Consider the following 12595-nt stretch of genomic DNA (forward strand, 5'->3'; position numbering starts at 1 on the left):
CATAAACACCCCACCCACCACACATTACCCTCGAAACACTCCTCTCCATACACCCGCCCGCCCTCCCTCCCACACAGCACGCTGCTCTCCTCACACTCCTCCGCCCAACCCATTACAGTGCATCCACCCCCGCCCGCTCTAACTCCAGGTGGGAGTTTCCTTGCGCCGGTGCATTGTGGGAGTATCCCTGGGCGGGCGCCGACCGGAACCGGGATGTCGGCCGGTGATCTGTCGACCAGGTAGGTGGGGAGAGGGGCAGGGAGAATGTGTAGGAATTATGGAGGTGGAGTAGGACGCGTAGTCGCGTCAGTGAAAAAACAGAAACCGGCACCACCTGCTCTGATCCAGCCGAAATCTTTTCCGGAAGGTCGGCACTGGACCGCAGCCACGGATGGGTGGATTAGAACTACAATTCCCGAAAGCCCTCGCCGGTTTTGCACCTGCGCGCTATGGAACGGCGGTTCCCACCATGTCAGGACGCTGTGATTGACATCCGGCCGTCCAATAGGTGTTGGAGGGCGGTGCTTATGTGACTCCTGCGGCCCCTGCTGGTGGTCTGTGGAGGTGCACGCGCTCTGCAGTGCGGCGGCGGAGGCGAGCGGTCGGGCCCGGGCGGCCCGAGGGTGAGTGAAGGTGGGCGGGGGAAAGTAAGAAGGGAGGGTCTGGGGGAGCAGGACAGAAAAGGGAGGGATCGCGGAGGATGGGGATATGGGTTACAAAGGGGTTGGTGGAAAAAAAACAACCAGGAGGTGGTGCAGTGGGATGGATGGGGTCAACCTGAGGGACAGTGCCCCCTCCCCCACACCCCTACCATTCACTTCTCTGTTTCACCTTCCCCCTCTATCCTCCACACCATCCTCCCTTCCCCACCTCCACACCCTCTCCCCTCCACCTTCTTCCTCCTCTATCCCAACGGCCAACTGCTCTCACCTCCTCTCCCATCCCCTCTCGCTTTCCCTCCACCCCTCCTCCTCTCCCGCTCCTTCTCTCCTTGCTCCCCTCCCTCCCTCCCTCCCTCCCCCCCTCAGCTCTCTCCCCTCCCTCCCCCCTTCCCCTCCCCCCTTCCCCTCCCCTCTTCCCCTCCCCCTCTTCCCCTCCCCCTCTTCCCCTCCCCCTCTTCCCCTCTCCCCCTCCCCCTCCCCCTCCCCCTCTTCCCCTCCCCCTCCCCCTCTTCCCCTCCCCCTCTTCCCCTCCCCCTCTTCCCCCCCTCCCTCTTTCCCCTCCCTCTTTCCCCTCCCTCTTTCCCCTCCCTCTTTCCCCTCCCTCTTTCCCCCTCCCTCTTTCCCCCTCTCCCCCTCCCTCTTTCCCCTCTCCCCCTCCCTCTTTCCCCCTCTCCGCTTCCCCTCCCCTCCCCCTCTTCCTCTCCCTCTCCCCCTCCCCCTCTTCCCCTCCCCTCCCCTTCTTCCCCTCCCCTTCTTCCCCTCCCCTTCTTCCCCTCCCCTTCTTCCCCTCCCCTTCTTCCCCTCCCCTCTCCCCCTCCCCCTCCCCCCCTCCCCCTCTCCCCCTCTCCCCCTCCCCCTCTCCCCCTCTCCCTCTCCCCCTCTCCCCCTCCCCCTCTCCCCCTCCCCCCCTCTCCCCCTCTCCCCCTCCCCCCCTCCCCCCTCTCCCCCTCCCCCCCTCCCCCCTCTCCCCCTCCCCCCTCCCCCCCTCTCCCCCTCCCCCCTCCCCCCCTCTCCCCCTCCCCCTCCCCCTCCCCCTCCCCCTCTCCCCCTCCCTCTTTCCCCCTCCCTCTTTCCCCCTCTCCGCTTCCCCTCCCCCACTTCCCCTTTTCCTCCCACTCCCCTTCCCCCTTTCTTCCCCCTTCTTCTCTCCCCCTCCACCTATCACCCCCTCACTCCCTCCCTACTCCTTCCACCTATCACCCCCTCACTCCCTCCCTACTCCTTCCACCCATCCGCACTCACTAATTCCAGACCAGGCTCAACCTCATCTCCCACTTTCCAATCCATGCTCCCTCTGTTCTGTCTGTGTGTTTGTATTTTTGGACTGGATGCTGCTGACCAATTATTCCCCATCCCTGGACAGCATTGTGAAAGACTGGCCCCAGCCACCTCTCACAGTGCCAGAGAGATCTGGATTTGATCCCACCCACTGGTGCAAATTCCAGTGTCCTCCCACATCTCAAAGCTCTGCAGGTTGGTGGGCTAATTGTCTAGGATTTAGACTCAGTGAAGGAAAAGCGGTATCTTTTCAAGCCGAGATGATGTGAGAATTGGAAAGGAACCGGTAGGCGGTAACATCCTCCTGCTCCTCTGCCCCCGTCCATCTCTGTGGGACAGGTCACAGATTTGGGAGGTCCTGTCAGAATACCTTGGACCTGTACATTTAGTGTATTTAATGCATGGTACACACTGCAGACACAGTGTGCCACAGGCAGGGTGGGGAGGAATGGGTTTTGGAAGTGGATGTGGAGCCGATTGAGCGACTGCTTTGTCTGGATATTGTTGAGTTTGAGACTAGTTCGAGCCATGCTTACCCAGATCAGTGGGGAGTGTTCCATCATTTTCCTGACTTGTGCCTTGTAGATGGGGAAAAGCCTTGGGATGTCAAGAGGTGATTCCCAGTCTCTTGTTTGAGTGGCTGGTCCAGTTATTTCTCTTGAATGGTGATACCACCCCCCCCCCACCCCAAACAGGTAGTTGATGAATGTTGGGATAAGTGGTCGGACTCTTGTTGGAGATGCTCACTGCCCGGCAGTTCCATGATACAAGTGTTATCAGCCCATGGCTGAATGTTGTCCAGGACTTGCTGTGTTCAGCACAAGCTCTTTCATTAGATGAGGAGTTGGGAACAGGAATGAACACTGTGCATTATCAGTGAACTTCCTAACCTTCTGATAGAGGGAAGGTCATTTATGAAATAGCTGAAGATGGTTTTCCCTGGGATCTTGTGAAAGATGTCTTGGGGTTGAGGAGATTGGCCCCCCGACAATCATAACTATTTCCTTTGATATCTGAGTTTTCCCTTGGATTCACAAGTGCAAAGCATCTTATTCAGTCATCCATTTTACCAGCATTTGGTCCACAGCTGCCTACTCAAATAATGGTCTACATACTTAACTGTGGTGAGAGTCTCTGCTTCCACTGTCTATTCAGGCAGTGTGTTCCAGTGTCCAACCCCACTCTGAGGGACAACATACTTCCTCAAGTTGAAATCTATGCCCTCTGGTTAAAAACACTTTGCTGTAGTGAAGAAACCGATCTGTTTCTTACCTTATCTTCCCCCCCATCTCCCCCACTCCAAGTAAACAAGCCCACCCTCCTTGTGGGATTAGTATAGATACACAAAAACATTGGTATGAACATAGTGGCACATTTCTGTGCTATATGGCTCTGTGGCAAAATCCTGGTGAATCAACTGTACATCCTCCCCAGCACTATTACATCCCACAGTGTGGTGACTAGACCTAGACGCAGTAGCCCAGCTGTGTCCTCATCAATGCTTTGTAATGTTGTACCAGGACCTCCCTTCTCTTAGGCTGTGTGCCCTAGCTAAATAAAGACACGTATCCCAATATGTCTTATTCATTGCTCTGTCTACCTTCAGCAATCTGTATTCTGCTCTTCCTCATGGTCCTTAAAGGACCCTCTTATCATGTCCTCCCAAAGCTCACATTAAATTCCACCTGCTGTGTTGTGGCCATCCTACCTGGACTAGATCCACTCTTACCCATTGAAAATAGCCTTGCATTGCCTTTATCTTGGATTGCTCCTAGTTTTCCAAAACTAACTCAACTCTTGTGATGTTAACCCTGTCTCCCAAATGAAACCTCACCAGATCCAGTAATTCCCGCGTCCTCGTTGGATCAGAAATATGCTGCTGTTGAAACTTCTCCACAACTCATGGTCCTCGTTAGAGCTCGGTTTATTTTCTGATTTTCCAGGAGGCAGGAATGACGCGCAATCTGAATTCCAAGATTAATGTTTATTTTAGAGTAGAAGCAAGCATCCAAACACTAAGCAAACTAAATAAAGAGCTGAGAAATTATACGTAGAGGTGTATGGATGCGAAGACAAAAGAATAAAGAAGCCAAGATGGTGCCTCTGAAAAATCTATCACTTTTATAATATGATAAGGAAAACTCCTTAGATAGGAATGAATTGGTTAATGAACTGCATAAATAAAACAATTACATCAGCTGGGCAATGTGCTAATACTGAGCCAATGAGAAAGGTGATAAACTGTTAGTTTAGCTGCTATACCGTTTTCTGCCAGTGAGTGTGAAAAATACATGTTTGTTTTAAAAGTACAAATCTTATAAAAGGTATTATTTAAAAAACAGTAGTTTCCACTGAGCTCCTTCACTTTTTGAGCCAGTACCCTACTAGAGAAGAGTAATGCTGAATTTAATCTTTGGAAATGTATCCTTGGCAGGTGGAGTCAGTGTCTATGGAGAGCATTTCGGAGGGCTATGGTAAGTTTTAAGGTAGTTATGGAGGATAAGGAGAGACCAGAAGCTAAGATTCTGGATTGGGTTAAAGGTTTTAATATCATGAAACAGAATGTGGTAAACCTGAGTCGCTGAGCCTAAGGCTACAGCTGTACCTACAGATAGATCTTCTGACTACAGGATGGCACTATGATGTAAGCAGGCAGAGTCATGGACTAGGGTCCAATGACTTTGGTGCTGTCTGTGTGAAGTTTGCATGTTTTCTCTATGCCCAAGTGAATATTTTGGCTTTGCTTCTAGCGTGTAGGTGAGGATTAGAGTGTGGGAGGAGTGGATGGGAACATGGGTAATTTGGTGGTACGGTTGTGGGTAGTGTGTTTGGTATAGCCACTGGGCCAAAGGGTGTGTTCCTGTGCTGGAGAGCTCTGTGACTCTATAACTATGATGTTCAGAAATTAAATAAAGAGAGGTCATGGCTAAAATGTTGTTATAAATCTGAGGGATTGGATCATGAGAGAGATTGTGGGTCGGATAAAGAATAAAACAGGAGGAGCTGCCAGGAGCAGAGCTGGTGTCCAAAGGGCCGAAATTAGGAAGGCAAAAGGGAAGTGCAGAACATTTCACTGCCGGGCAAAGTTAAGGAACATCTCAAGGCAGTTTACAAGTTTATTAAGGGCAAGAGGGAAACCTGAAAGAAGGACACCCATCCATTAGGGACCACAGGGGCAGACTGTGTGTGGAGCCAGAGGGAGGTTGTAGATGGGTCCTGAACTGAAAACTTCTCATTTGTATTCACTAAGAACATTGTGGGTGGGTAATCTGGGGGGGGGGGTGGTGGCAGTGACATTCTACGACATGTTATCACTGAAGAGGAGGAGATACTAAATTCTTAGCAGACTTAAAGGTCCCGATGAGATGTATTCGAAATTGCTTGATGAGGCAAAGAGCAGATTGCTGGGGCACTGACAAGACTTTTAAGCCCATGACTTGCGATGTACCAAAGCAAAAACTTGCATGTGAAGGTAGGAGGTACAACATCCTTCACCACAGTGGCTACGTAGGAGAAATATTCATTTAACGCTTTTCCATCTCTTGTGGCTCCACACATAGATAACCACACTGGTCCTTAACAGGACTTGTTCTCTCCCTAGTTACCATTTTGCTTTAAATATATTTATGGGTCTTTACGGAATTCTCCCTTTCTGCCAAAGATATCTTATGTACGCTTTCTGCCCTCTTACATATACTCTACATTGTTTATATTTTTCAAAGGATTCTCTTGATGTCAGTTGACTATACCTGATTTCTGTCTCCTTTTTCCTGACCAGAGCTCCCATTTCTGCAACCAGTGCTCCTTACTCTTACTAGAGATTTGCCCTTCACTCTAACAGAAACATACTGTCTCTGAATTCTAGCTCACTTCTAAAAGCCTCCTCCTTGCCAGATATCCTTTACCTGTAAATAGTTTCTCCTTATTTATTTTTACATGTACCTGACTAATACCATCAAAATTTACCTTGCCCCATTTAGGATTTGATTTTGCGGACCAGTCCTTTCTCTTGGGGTCCAGGTACATGGTTCTCGAAAAGTGGCTGTACAGTTTGATCAGATGGTAAAAGAAATATAGCATGCTTGCCTTCATTAGTTGAGGCATTGAATTCAAGAGCAAGAAAGTTGTGTTACAGCTTCATAAATATTCTGGTTAGGCCACATTTAGAGTATTGCATTTAATTCTGGTTGCTTTATTACAGGAAGGATGTGGAGGCTTTTGAGGAAGGTGCAAAGAATGTTTACCTGGAACTGCCTGGTTTAGAAGACATATTTTAAGGAGAGGTTGGACGTGCTAAGCCTGTTTCCTCTGGAGTGACAGAGGCTGAGGGGAAATGAGGCAGAAGTTTATAAAATTATGTGAACCACAGTTAGAGTAGACAGCCAATATCTTTTTTCAAAAATTGAAATGTCTCGTACCAGACAACATGTATTTAAAATTAAATGAGGAAAGTACAGGTATTTTTTACACAGTGGTGGGGGCCTGGAATACGTTGCTGGGGTTGTTGTAGAGTGGATACTATAGGCATGTTAAGAGACTCTTAGATAGATATGCAGAGAAGGGTGAAATCCAATTAATTTAGAGTCATTGGTTTAATTAATATCATTGAATGGTCTGTCCTGTGCTGTACTGTTTTATGTTATATCTTCTTGCATAAGTTTTAAAACCATAACTTTCTCCCAGTAGCGTAGAAGTTAGCGAGACACTTATAGCTGGGAGAATCAGAGTTCAATACCATCACCCTCTTTAAGGAGTTTGTACGTTCTGCCTGTGACTATGTAGGTTTACTCCAGGTGCTCCAGTTTCCTCACACAGTCCAAAGACGTACCGGTTAGTAGATTAATCGCCATTGTAAATTGTCCTGTGAATATACTAGGATGAAACCCGTGGGTTGCTGGCAGCGCGGCTTGAAGAGATGAAGAGGCCTATTCCATGTTGTGTCTCTAAATAAATAAGTAAACTAGTAAAATTATGGTCAGTGGTCCCAAAGTTCTCCCTCACTGATCCTTCAGTCACTGGCCATGCCTCATTTCCCAACAGGTGTCTTGTGTTGCCCCCTCTCTAGCAGACATTGTTTCAGAAAACTTCCCTGGACACACTTAACAAATTCTACTCTATCCATCCGTCTGCACTGTGGTACTTTCAGTCAATATGAAGAAAGTTGAAACTACCTACTATTAACAGCCCCATTATTTTAACATTTATCTGCACTATCCAATATTTGCTCCTGTAGTTACTACAGAGTATTGGGAGGCCTGCAGTATAATCCCATCGAAGTGATCATCTCCTTATTTTCAGTTTCTACCTATTGGATGTTCCCTTTGTCAGTGCTACTGTGATGTCCTCCCTGATCAGAAACACAATTCCTCCTCCTCCCTTCTTCCCCCACCCCCCCCATCTCAACTGCGGCTGCAGCATCTTTACCCCAGAATACTGAGCTGCCATACCTGCCCATCACTCTGCAATGGTTATAATATCACAGTCCCATATGCTGATCTTTACCCTGTTCGTCTGTCTTGGGTCATATGTTTTATCAATTGAGAATTAGTTGATAGAGAGAAGGTGGAGGGGAGGAATAAACGGCGGTGACAAGAGAATGTTGCAGGAATAAGAGCTGGGGTCCTAGCCACACATGATGTACATCAATGATTGAGGTATAACGGAGTCATGGAGTCTCATAGACAGGCATTTTAGCCCATCATGTCTATCCATGCTGACTATCATGTTCCAATCTCATTCACCAGTACTCAGTCCACAGTCTTCTATGTTACATTTAAATGCTTATACATGAGAGTCTGCCCTCAGCTCCCCATCACGCCATTTGTTTCAGGTTTCTGAGTATCGAGGAAGGGCTATGGGTGGTGGTTCTGCATGTTTAACGAAGTATTAAATAGGCCATTTGACATGGAGAGCATGCAAACTCCATGGACAGTAGCTGAGGTCAAGATTGTACCTGACCACTGGAGCTGTGAGGCTGTAGCTCCGCTACCTGCAACCACTGGGTCTCCCCCCCCCACCCCCCCACCTCCCCTGACTCTACAATACTTTAAACTTGACTGTAGTAGAGTGAGAGTGTTCTTGGGCTGTTCCTGTTGGTGCATCTGTACAGATGAGTCCTGTCACAACTTTTGGCACATGTTCATGGTTTAAATAGTCCATTGTTCTTCAGAGAAGAAGAGGAAATTTGGTCACTTGTGTTTGTCGGTCTCAACATTTTTCAGGGTTACCCTTAGTTTTTCTTCACATTGCTTTAGAAACATAGAACATACAACACAGGAACAAATCCTTGGCCCACAATGTCAGTGTCAACCATGATACCAAATTAACCTGAATCTCTTCTGTGCCTGCACATGATCGACATCCCTCCATTCCCTGTATGCTGTATATTGGTGTGTATCTAATAGTCTCTGAAACACCACTATTACTTCTGCTTCCACCACCAACCCTTGCTCCCTGTAACAGGCACCTACCATATTTTTTAAAAATTGCCCTGGAAGTCATTTAAACTTTCCTGCTCCACCTTAAAGTTATGCCCTCTAGTACTTTACATTTCTACTCTGGCTGAAAGATTTTGACTGTAAACCATCTATGCCCTTCCACGCTCCATACTATTGAGGGTTGCTGCAGTTTTTGTCTTTCCAGGCGATTGACGGGCCCTTCTCTCCAGTCACGTGTTTGAAGGGTTGGACTGCCAAGTCCTTCAGGGTCTGGGGAGGCCGTAGAGGTGTGAGGAGAATTGTCCTGGTATTTGGTTATTACTTGTCATCATACATTTGAAGTTTTCAAAATATGGTAGTCTGTGATGGTTGGAAGCAGTGAGGAAAATTCAGTGCCATTGTTGGATCATTTGGTAGATTGCTTAATTCACTGCCTTAACTTACACAAATTTGCATAAGTTGTCACTTGTGTTAAATGCTCATTGTGAATCCACTCCATATCTCGACTGGTTTGATCATTGGCTGCTTACGCTGGTTCTTGCATACAGAGCTGGCCATTCAGTCTTCCCATATGAGTTGCTCTATCTCCCCATTTGCAACTAAAATAGGATCAGACACCTTTGCAAAATGGAGCGTATTTATACAGTCCTCTGTCTGCTGATATGTTAAACTATTGCTTTACTGTAAAATTTTAGTCTGCTGCTTTTCATAAAGTGGCTCTGTCATCATGAAATCTCCTATCGTAGCTCTCCTCGAGGTGCCATTGGCCAGATTCCTTCTGCTTTCATTCCCACTGGTCTCCAGTGTGTTCCCAATAATTATTCACCACATTCCTATGCAAGTTGTTGGTTACCTTTTATACTAGCCCAGCTATGGCAACATGGTCAAGTTAACCGAAAGGATGCATCCTGATGTTTCATCTGATTTTTGGGACATGGTATTTATTTTGGACGCAGTAAGGAAGTTTGATGTTTCAGCTTGGGTATTGATTTTGATGGTGTATTTAACTGATACATCACCTTCATCCTTACTGCTGTTGCTTTGTTTTGGTTCAGACTGTGCTCACGGTAATATCTGCCTTCATATTGTTTATTGCAGTTCGGCCACCAGTAGACTGCATCATCGCTCACAGCATGATTGGTTTCATACAATCTCGCCGATGCTGCAGGTCCGTCGTTCAGCTTTCTCACACCGGCTCTTCCTTTAGCAGGTTGGCATTTTATCACTTAGGTGCTGTGCACTTGTCCCTGGATACCCCAGAACTTTTACACAAATCTCTCTTCCCTTCTTTCTCACTTGTACTAAAATGCACTTCCCTAGAACTGACATTATTATTTTTAAAAAGGCGAAAATTTTTTTTAAAAACTGCAAATGCCTGCCAAATATCTGAAATCAAGTCATAGGGTTGTACAGTCAGAAACAGGTCCTTCGGCCCACCACATCCATGCTGACATTTTTGCCATGTACACCAAAAGATTAACTTTATTTGTCACATGCACACGATGTGTCATTATTTTTGTGATGTGCTGGGGGTATCCCGCAAGTGTCGCCATGCTTCTGGCACCAGTATAGTATGCCCACACCTTACTAACCCTAACTGTACGTCTTTGGAATGTGGAAAGTAAACGGAGCACCAGAGGTAACCTGCATGGTTATGGGGAGAACATGCCACTGCCTGTAAGGAGTTTGTAAGAATCAAACCCCGATCAGTGATCACTGTACTATGCTACCATGCCACCTCATTTGCCAAACCAACATTAAGATCATGTTCTTCTATGTGGGAGAGAAATAGAGTTAATGTTTTAGAATGAAAACTCTTTGTCAGATTTGCAGAACATTTAAAGTACAGATCCTGAGAATATTTTCCAATTTCATTCACTGTCCCCAGGTAAGAAAGGAGGAGGAGTTGCCTTTTTGACAAGGGAGGACATCTGTGTTTAGAGGTATTCTTGGGGGATTCATTCAGTGATGGCTTATGGATAGATCTTAGAAACAAGAAAGGCTGATCACTTTGATGGGACAGTTATAAGTTGCCTAATGGTCAGAGGGAATTGGAGGAGCAGATGTGTACTGAGAGAGCAGATGTAAGAATGATGGGGTAGTATCAGTGGGAGATTTTAACTTTCCTAATATTGACTAGGCCACCCATAGTGCACAGAGGTTAGATGGGGTGGAAGTTGTTAAATATGTTCAAGAAAGCTTTTTTAATCAATAAACAAATGGCCATACAAAAGAAGGGACAACACAGGACCTCTCCTTGGGGAATGAATTTGGTCAAGTGACTGAAGTGCTAGTCACAAAGCATTTAGTGACCGTAGACCATAACTAGTTTTGAAATAGTTCTGGAGAAAGGTAGGACTGGCCCACACGTTAACGGCCTGAATTGAGGCAGAACTGATTTTGGAGGCATAAGGCAGGAACTTGTAAAGGTTCATTAAGTGAGTCTGTTTGATGGTAATTGGATGACAGGGAAGAGGAAGACTTAAAAGTGTGATATCAAGAGTTAGAGAAATCAGTGTTCATGTCACCAGGCTGGAGGCTACCCAGACAGAATACGAGTTGCTGTTCCTCCAACCTGAGAAAGGTCTCATTGTGGCAGAAGAGGAGACTGTGCACTGGCATGTAGAAATAAGAATGGGCATTGGAATTAAAATGGTTGGCCACTGGGAAATTCTGCTTGATGCAGATGAAGCGAAGGTGCTTGACAAAGCAGTCCCCCAATCTAGGTCAGGTCTCACCAATATGGAGGAAGCCACATCAGGAGCACCAGATACAGTAGATGACCCAGACAGACTTTCAGGTGAAGTGTTGTCCCACCTAAAAGGACTGTTTGGGTCCTTGATGGAGGAGAGGGGGGAGGTAAATAGGCAGGTGAAGCACTTCTTCCACTTGCAGAGTTAAGTGCCGGGAGAGAGATTAGAGGGAAGGTATGAATGGACAAAGAAATCACTAAGAGGACAATCCCTGCAGAAAGCGGAGAGTAGGGGCTGTAGGAGAGGTAAAGGTGTGTTTGGTGATAGGATCGTGTTGAAGATGGTGGATGTTGCCAGGGGTGTTGTACTGGATGTGGTGGCTCATTGGGTGGTAGGTAAGGACAAGAGGAACCCTATCCCTGTTAAGGTGGTGGGAAGAAAGGGTGAGGCAGATGTCCGGGAAAATCAAAGAGCTGTGGGTGAGGAAGGGAAACCCTGTTCTTTGAAAAATGAGAACATCTCTGATGATCTGGAAAGGAAAGCCTCATCCTGGGAACAGATGTGGTGGAGATGAAGGAACTGAAAAAAAGAAATGACATCTTTACTGGTGACAGGGTGGGAAGAAGTATAGTCGAGATAGCTGTGAGAGTCAGTATGTTTATGAAAGATATCGGTAGACATTTTGTCTCCCAAAATGGAAGCAGAGATCAAGAAAAGAAAGAAAGGTGGTGGAGGGCAACTGGTTGAGTCTGGTGTCCAAAAACCAGTGAGAACTTTAAGCTCTTTGTGATGGGGGAATAGAATTGTTTAGGGACTGGACATCCATGATGAAAATGAGGCAACTAGGGCCAAAAAATTAAAAATTGTTGAGAGATAAAGACATTGTGAAGTGCCATGTCTGTAGGTGGAAAGGACTGAACAAAAGGGGGATAGCCAAGGCTTGACCAAGTACATCCTCGGACCTTGTGGAAAGAAATTTTGGAGCCCCTTTGCTTCATTTTTAGCCATGGTGAAGGCTGGATGGCGGCTAATGTACCATTATTTAAGAAAGGCAATAAAGATGTGTAAGGGAACTACAGGCCAGTAAGTTTGATGTCAGTGGTGAGAAATTACTGAGGGGAGACAATTCTGAGGGACAGGATCTATCAACATTTTGATAGTGACTGATTAAAAGTACTCAGCATGGCGATTCATGTATCTTACATTTAGTAAGATTTTTTTTTGAAGAGGATGATAGCAAGATGGTGGACAGTGTTTATCTATACTTTTCACCAGGCTTTTGACAAGGTCCCTCCCAAATAGCAGGATAGTTAACAATGTTATATTTCATTAGGAGTTTGAGGCGATCTGCTATGTCACCAAAGACTCTAGCAAATTTCTACAGATGTACCGTAGAGATTTTTTTTGGAAGGTGTTGGAGCCTATTGTTAGGGATGAAGTTTGGAGATACTAGGAGACTAATATGGGTGGGTCAAAGTCAGCATGGTTTCTGTAAGGGGAGATCTTGTCTGAAAAATCTGTTGGA

General features: G+C 46.6%; 1 protein-coding gene across 5 annotated transcripts in view; it reads left to right on the forward strand.

Annotated features, from left to right (window-relative positions):
• The first annotated feature begins 204 nt into the window (after positions 1-204).
• LOC134342389 (tau-tubulin kinase 1-like) overlaps positions 205-12595 on the forward strand; it is an 86488-nt gene continuing 74097 nt past the window's right edge. The window contains exons 1-3 of one of the 5 annotated variants that reach the window (XM_063040448.1): positions 585-623; positions 4375-4414; positions 9476-9587. The gene's annotated coding sequence lies outside the window, so the exon portion shown is untranslated. Of the gene's footprint in view, positions 240-570; positions 634-4374; positions 4415-9475; positions 9588-12595 lie in introns of those variants that run through there. The other 4 variants (XM_063040449.1, XM_063040451.1, XM_063040447.1 and 1 more) reach the window with 4 other exon arrangements.

The sequence above is a fragment of the Mobula hypostoma genome, chromosome 2 (assembly GCF_963921235.1).
Source record: "Mobula hypostoma chromosome 2, sMobHyp1.1, whole genome shotgun sequence".
In the NCBI taxonomy this organism is placed as follows: domain Eukaryota; kingdom Metazoa; phylum Chordata; class Chondrichthyes; order Myliobatiformes; family Myliobatidae; genus Mobula; species Mobula hypostoma.